We start from the raw sequence: 7,854 nt of genomic DNA, 5'->3' as shown, positions 1-7,854 counted from the left end.
TGGGAGCCAGCCAATCTCCAGCATAACAGTATGTTATAGGCAAGAAATGCTCCCCCTAAGGGAAATGCATGTTTGTGATCTTTAATTCTTCTGTTGAAGAAGAAGAGCAACCTGCTTGTGCTGGGCTTTTTGCACATCAACATTAAAACATTTGCAATGGCCAATTGCCTCAATAAGATGGGGGTGGGGTGGGAGAGAGAGTGCGGGATTGGCCACTGGAGGTTTTTATGTGAACTCTGGTGACTTTTAGCTTTGCTTTACAATGCTTAAGTGCTTAATCATCACGAAGAAGAACAAGGGAAGTATTAATATTACTCTTGAACAGATGGGGAAACTAAGGCACAGAGGTTAACATGAAAAATTTCAGTTGCGTGCCTGAAGTTAGGTTCTTAAATCCATATTCAGGCAGCTTTGTAATAGTCTAATCTTCACAGGTTTCCTGAATTGGGGCCCGTAGGCGGAGGAGGAGGAGGAAGAGCACACACTACAGGAGGTGAGCGTATACTGCATAAATGCAGCTGAGACAAAATAGGAATTTGGCTCATAGGGAATTGTAATAATTTGACATTTGTTTATGTCCCAAACTGGAAAAATATCAAAAATTTTCACAAAAGAATTTGTTTAGTAAATGTTGAAACATTTTGTTTCAAGTCAGTTTGACATTGAACTGCATTTGCTTATTGTCTCATGGGACAAGTAGTTTCGGGTACCTCATGCTTTCATTCTTCCCTATGGGGCAGGCTCCCTGCCAAGAATACATCTCCCGGAGGTGCCATGTGGCTCTGTCAGGAGAGGGACCACAGTGCATCATGGGAATGAGGTCTGGGTAAGGGTCCAGGTCATAGGAGAGAACGGGGGCACGAAGCACCTGAAATGTGACTCCCAGGAACCACCAAGGCACTCTGGGCGGAAGCAGTGTACTGTTGAACAGCCCTGAAATGAAACATTTTGTTTTGATTTCCCCCCCCCCACCAAATACAGCAAAATTGAAAATTTCCCATTGAAAATTTAGATTTTTTAGAAATTGTCCAAAAATCATTTCAACAGGAAATGCCCAATCAGCTCTATGTACGATGGAGACCCTGGCCAGGTCCCATTCTCTGCCAGGACCATCCACTTCTGGGATCTACAGCCCCCTTTCATCACACAGCAGTGGAATTATGGCTGCTTTATACAGCTATAACCTGGTGCCCCTCAGAGCTCCTATCCACACGGAACGTTGCCAATTTATGTCAGAATAAATCAGCATAAATCCTTCTATTGTGTGTGTAAGATTGTGTTACACTGGTGGTGAATCTAGCCCAGTAAATGCAAACACTTTACACCAAAGCACCACGCGCCCCTAGGCAGCCAATGGAACTATCCGTGTGAGTAAAGTTGTGCAGCTGCTTACATGTCTGCAGGACTGGCTCCAAACTATGGTAGCCAACCCCACTGCAGGGTGCTTCTCTAAGTCCTGTGGCACACTAGTCCCGTCTGGATGTCTGGTACAGTGGCTGTGTACCACCAGCTCAGAGTCAAGCATTGTAGGGGCTCCATGCACTAGACTCTGCAGGCTCTAAATCCATTCTTCTTTCACTCCCTGCTTTCATCATGACCCTGTCTCTCTTTCTCGATTCTCTCACATTCCTTCCCTTTCTCTCATCTTCTCTCTCTAGCTCTTCCCCCTTGCGCATAGCCCCTCTCTTCTCCTCCTGTCTGTGTTGTGTCCTCGCTCTTCAGTCCCCTTTCTCCCTGCTTCCCCATCCTTTCCCAGCCAACTCTTTCCCAAAATCCCAGAGGAGAAGAGAGAGCAGCTGGGGGTATCTGTTAAGGGTACACTCCTCCCTCCTCCCCAGCATGCAGGAAATCGGGGGGGGGGGAAGGGTCGGGGGGGCACTGTCTCTTTCTTCTCATCCAAAACCCCAGTCGGAAAGAGAAAAAGCCTTGTGGATATTGGGGTTTGCTCTGCCTCCTCCTCCCAGTCCCTGGTGGGAGGAGCCCTGAGATGGGCTCTCCACCTCTCGCTCATCAACATTTGCTCAGAGCTCACAGGCATTTTCTGTCAATTTATATCCAGTGCTCAACATCTGGATGCAAAAGCTGAACTCGATTTATGTGCTCGCTCTCTCTCTCCCTCTTGTCTCCATGTGGAGAAGCTTTTCTCAACCTGTGCACTGTGACCCCAGATTGGTTCACCAGAATGTACCAAAGGGTGGTGTGGGAGGCCTGAGCGGGGAAAGGTCCGGTCCTTCCCTGGGGAGGTGGGGTTGCCCTGGGGGGGTTGCAGCCTGTCCCATTCACCTCAAAGCAGTAGCTCTGTTTCGGGGTTCACTCACCACAAGAGGTGCTTCCTCCTGCTCACTCTGAGGATTAGGTCTGGCCAGGCATTGTGGCCTCTTCTGGTGGTGTCTTTCCCATTGTCCTGTCGTATCCTCTGCAATTCAGGGTGTTCCCTTTTCTTGACTTGCTTCTCCAGCCAGGTCACTTGTTTGTTTCCCCTTCCAGGGCAAACGATCCAAGGCAGTCCATTGTCCTTTGCTTGGCCTATGCCATGTCCTCAGTGGCTGGTAGGAGAACCCAGGCCACCCTCTACTCCAGGTTCCAGTCCAGGGACCATATCTCTAGCAACTGTCACTCCCAGACCATGTTGCTGTGCCCCTGGACTCCTTCCTACTTCGCAGCTCTACCTTCTATCTCCCCCTCCCTCTGGGTTTGCGAGCCCAAGCTCCCTCCTCTCGGGGACTGACAGCAGACTACTCCCCTGCATCCCTAAACACACCTCCCTTCTCCCAGGGAGTGACTGCAGCCTGCTTCCCTGCAGCCCTATTTCTGCTCTCTGTTTCTAGGCTCTATACAGGCTCCTCTTGTTCCTGTTCATATGAGCCTGCTTCCAGTTAGTGGCCCCTTCGCAGCCTAAGTCTCTCTCCTGCTCACTGCTTAACTGATTGATCGGACCTGCCTGGCCTCTCAGGGCAAGTGTGGGGAATACAGTCCTTCACAGGCTCCTGCAGCTACGGTCCCATGGGCCTGACTGGGCTTGGCTTCCTGCTCTGGGGTTGCCATGCTGCTCTGCTTTGACCCAGCCACCCCTCTGTCGTGAGGGGCCAAATTTCAGTAAGTGGGGCTGAGCCACATGTGCCAGGTCACAATGCTACACACAAAAATACGGAGGGGGTGGGCCCAACCTGAGCAGTACGGCATCCCCAGAGGTCACAATGCACTGAACGGGGAGCCAAGCCCAGCCACCCCACAGGACAGGAGTCACAGGAGCTGCTGTTATGGTGCTCGCCATGTACTTACTTAGTACTCATTATATCCGTGTATATATTGTATATCGTGGATGAGAAATATTTAGTAAGCCAGATGTGTTTGCACTAAGGCTATTTACTGGGTTGTGACCGGCCATCCAGGTTTACAAATGGCTCCTGAGCCAAAAAAGATTGAGACCCACTGATGTGGAGCCAGTGCTGCTGCCAGACCTGTGAGCGTCTCTGCACTGGAGGAGACATTTGTTTCATGCTCTGAGACCTTTACAGAGATGAGAACTGGTCAAAAAGTATTTGGAAAGAACATTTTTTTCTGCTAGAAAATGCTGGTTCATTGAAATCGAAGCATTCTGCAGGAATGTGTTGTTTTTGATGAAATTTGAAACAAAGCTTTTCAGTGAGCTTTAAACATTCTGGTTCAGTCTTACTGGAATCACAGATGTGTAGGACTGGATGGGATCTCAATAAGTCGTTTAGTCCAGTCCCTTGCACTCAAGTCAGGATTAAGTGATAACTTGGCCATTCCTGACTGGTGTTAGTCTAAACTGTTCTTAAAAACCTTGGGTGACGGTTGAATCCACCACTTCCCTAGGTAATTAACCACCCTGACAATTAGGAACTTTTTCCTAATGTCCAACCTAAACCTCCCTTCCTGCAATTTAAGCCCATTGCTTCTTGTCTTCTCCTTAGCGGTTAATGAGAAGAATTTTTCACTCTCCTCCTTGTAACAACCTTTTATGTCCTTGAAAACTGTTATCATGTCCCCCCTCAGTCTTCCCTTCTCCAGACTAAACAAACCCAATTTTTTCAATCTTCCCTCATAGGTCACGTTTTCTAGACCTGTGATCATTTTTGTTGCTCTTCTCTGGACTTTTTCCAATTTGTCTACATCTTTCCTAAAATGTGGTGCCCACAAAGCTCAAGGTGAGGCGCAGGTTTTTGCAACATTTTGATTTCCACAATTTTGCAACTGTTTTATCTCCAATTTTGAAATGATTTTTCATTTTGAAACGTATTATTTATTAATTTTAATTATATTATAGAAAGGGGGTCAACTGCCACCCGGGCATCTGCTTGTGGCCAGGAGTGCCTCTGCAGTGCCTTGTTTCCCCCTTTTTCTGGGCTCCTTCAGCAAACTCCACACGGTCTCTCTTTCAACACAACCCTTCTGGGGCCTCTGTCTTTTTAGTAGCATTATTAACTTAACAAATTTCTCAAACAAACACAAAAGAAATCTTCCCCCCAGGCTTAAGCTGGGCACAGCCCCTCCTCCCTGAGATATTATCCTTTCTTTGGGGATCACTGCAACCCGTGGGACAAGCCACCCTGTTATAATTATATGATACCAGCGACCAAATACAGTACCAGTTACCTCTTTTATTGTTTTTATTTTATAATTTTAAAATATTCTACCCTAATTAAATAGAAGATAAAATAATATAAAAATAATATATTAAAAAGTCAAAATTGGAGTGAAACATTTCAATTTTATCAAAACAAAACATTTCCATTGACCCAGACTGCAATTCTTCATAAGCTGTGGAGTTGCAGGTTGGGAGAAGACAATAGTCCTTGGAGTCAGCTGGTGGGGAAAAAGACCCTACTTTTATTCCCGCTGGCTAAATGTTTGAGGAAGGACTTTGCCCATTCCCTCTATTCATTTGCCCATCTCCCACCCATTTTGTTCAATCGTTTGTGTATTTATCTGTTGTTTCAAATGAAATGCTAATTCCTGATGTTTCATCCCCTCACAGAGATTCTCTACTGAGTAGGGGCTGCTTCCCAAGCTGTGTTCTCTCTCCACAGCTTCTCAGTCACTGCTTCAGCTCCAAGAACCAATCACAAAGATCCTGCCACACCCACCAAAATGAATGGGATCATCATTTATGAGCGTATAAACTTCCAAGGTAAATCCAAAGAATTCATTTCTGACATCGCTGACTTGAAGCCTGTAGAGTGGGGCCACTGTGTCTCTTCTGTAAAGGTCGCTGGCCAACCCTGGGTGGCCTATGAGTATCCTAATTATTCAGGCAAGTTCCTGGTGTTTGAGGAAGGTGAATACAGCTTTGTTGGTGAAGATATGAATGACAAGATCACTTCTCTCAAGCTGATTACTGAAGACCTGAAGAATCCCAAGATCACCCTGTATGAACTTGCCAACTATGAAGGGGAAATCAAGGTGGTAAAAGAAGCAACCAGCCTGAGCAAGGGATCTTTCAATGACCGAGTGTCATCCCATAAGGTGCAGAGCGGTGCCTGGCTATTGTGTGACCGGGCGGATGAAAGAGGCTTGAATTATGTTGCCCTGAAAGGTGAACAGCTTCCAAACTATGAATCGATCAATTTCGATGACAAGCTTTCATTTCTGCATCCCCTGAGAGCCGGCTGGGGCTAGTTCCAATGGGCTGCAGACCTTGCCATCCTGGGGTGCCATCGATCAGAGGCCCCCACAGGAAGGGGCAGAGTTAGAGCTCTGCCCATGCTTGCACTTCATTGCTCCACACACCACAGAATCAGTGAATTTGGGAAAGCGCAGCTCATCCTGTGCAGTGCTTCATAGCCTGGTATCCTGCTGTTTGTCCCCCAAGGCCATGCCAGAACTTCCTCCCAGACCTCACCCTCCCAGTCTCCTTCACGCTTTCCCTGATTGGCAGCTTCCTCTGGGGTGTTCCCTTCCCTCCCAGACTCTTCACACAGCTCTAACTAGGAGGCTTATTCAGGGATCTGCTGGCCTCTGTCTGCCATTTATTTTCCTTTCAATCCCTTCTCCAGTGTGAGATCTCCAATTTCTACAGCTTCATGTGGGGTGGGAAAGGGAATGGGGAGGGGATCATGTTCTTCGTGGAGATAGGAACTTCCAGCATCTCCCAGTATCAGCAGGGGATAAATGAGCCACCCACCAACAGGGAAAAAATCATGGTGTGCCACTGGCCAAGAGATCTACTCACACAGTGCTGGTCATCTGTGCCCTAAAGTGCCATCTCAAGGTTGATCGAGTTGATTACTATCTATGATCAGAGAAGAAGAACCGAGCATGAAGTGCACCAGAACACATTGTGCATAGCACCAGCCCAGGAGTAAGCTCCAGCATGGAGGTGGCTCCACAAACCCACTGTGTTTCCTCCCTCTTCCATCCCAACATGCTCATGTCGGCTTCCAAGAAAGGGTTGAAGGGTTTCCAGTCTGCTAGCTTCTCTGAGTGATTTATTGTTAACCTGCTCCAATAAAGTGATTTGCAGTGAAACTTGGGCTAATGGTCTCCTGTTCCGATAGCCAGTAAAGTTGCAGTGAGCTCCTTCCTGCATAGTAACTGCCTTGGTCCAGGCTGGACTTAGCTGTTCAGAGCAGAAGGAACTCAGCACTAATACATTTCCTCTGGGGATGGCACAGCTGGAGGGGAGCTGTGACTCTTCTTCACTATGCCCCCTCTTCCTGATCCCCCAGAAATCTTTGTGAGGGTGGCTCACAAGGGTCAGTCCCATGAGTGGAGCTGGGTCAGGTGAAGGGCAGGAGCAGGGCGGCCTCATATCCCCCATGTTTTATGAGGCATCCCATTGCAATAGAATGTGCAGCAGAGTCAGCACAGTGGCATATGGAAAGTTAATCTAACTGAACTCAAATGTGTAGATGGATGTTATCAAGAAGGAATCCCCTTGTAACAGATTCATAGAGTTTAAGAATGGCATGGGCCATTATGTTCCTCTGGTCTGACCTTCTGTGTGACAGAGGTCACAGGATTTCTCCCAGCAATTCCTATAACACATGGATGAATTTGATCAGTGTTTCTCAAGCTTTGCAGGTGGGAGACAACTTCTTCAATGTCAAAATTCTCTGCAACCTCTCACATTTACGAAAGTAATAGTGAACATTATTTACCATTATTCAATGACAACACTGATATACCCACAGAATTTGATTGTATTTTGAGAGGTTTGCAGAGACACCTTGAAGTGTAAGGGTGAGTGGGGAGCAAGAATTTATTTGCTTTAATTTGTAATAACATTTTTTATGTCTTGCAATCATTGCCATTGGTGGTCCCCCTGAAAAACACTAAACTAAACCATATCTTTTTGAAAGACATACAGACTCTGAAGACTCTAAAGGTATGTCTACACTACGGGATTATTCGGATTTTACATAAACCGGTTTTGTAAAACAGATTGTATAAAGTTGAGTGCACGCGGCCACACTAAGCACATTAATTCGGCGTTGTGCGTCCATGTACCGAGGCTAGTGTCGATTTCCGGAGCGTTGCACTGTGAGTAGGTATCCCATAGCTATCCCATAGTTCCTGCAGTCTCCCCCACCCTTGGAATTCTGGGTTTAGATCCCAGTGCCTGATGGGGCAAAAAACATTGTCGCGGGTGGTTCTGGGTACAGCCTCACCCCTCCCTCCGTGAAAGCAGCAGACAACCGTTTCGCGCCTTTTTTCCTGGGTGAACTGTGCAAACGCCATAGCATGGCAAGCATGGAGCCTGCTTAGCTCAAGACAGCAATCATGGACGTTGTAAACACCTCGCGCATTCTCGTGCGGTCTATGCTGAACCAGGACCTGCAAAGCCAGGCGAGGAGGAGACGGCTACGGCAGCGTGGCGACGAGAGTGAT

The 7,854-nt window shown here is 47.3% G+C and overlaps 1 long non-coding RNA gene across 1 annotated transcript; it reads left to right on the top strand.

Annotated features, from left to right (window-relative positions):
* Positions 1–450: 450 nt before the first annotated feature.
* On the top strand, positions 451–6,492 carry LOC123358318. The gene is made up of 2 exons (XR_006575715.1): positions 451–493; positions 5,003–6,492. It is a non-coding gene; the product is annotated as an uncharacterized LOC123358318 (long non-coding RNA).
* The last annotated feature ends 1,362 nt before the right edge of the window (positions 6,493–7,854 follow it).

Source organism: Mauremys mutica, chromosome 1 (assembly GCF_020497125.1).
Source record: "Mauremys mutica isolate MM-2020 ecotype Southern chromosome 1, ASM2049712v1, whole genome shotgun sequence".
Taxonomy (NCBI): Eukaryota; Metazoa; Chordata; order Testudines; family Geoemydidae; genus Mauremys; species Mauremys mutica.
The sequence above is the reverse complement of the archived record's forward strand: the minus strand, read 5'-3'. Positions and strand labels throughout refer to the sequence as shown.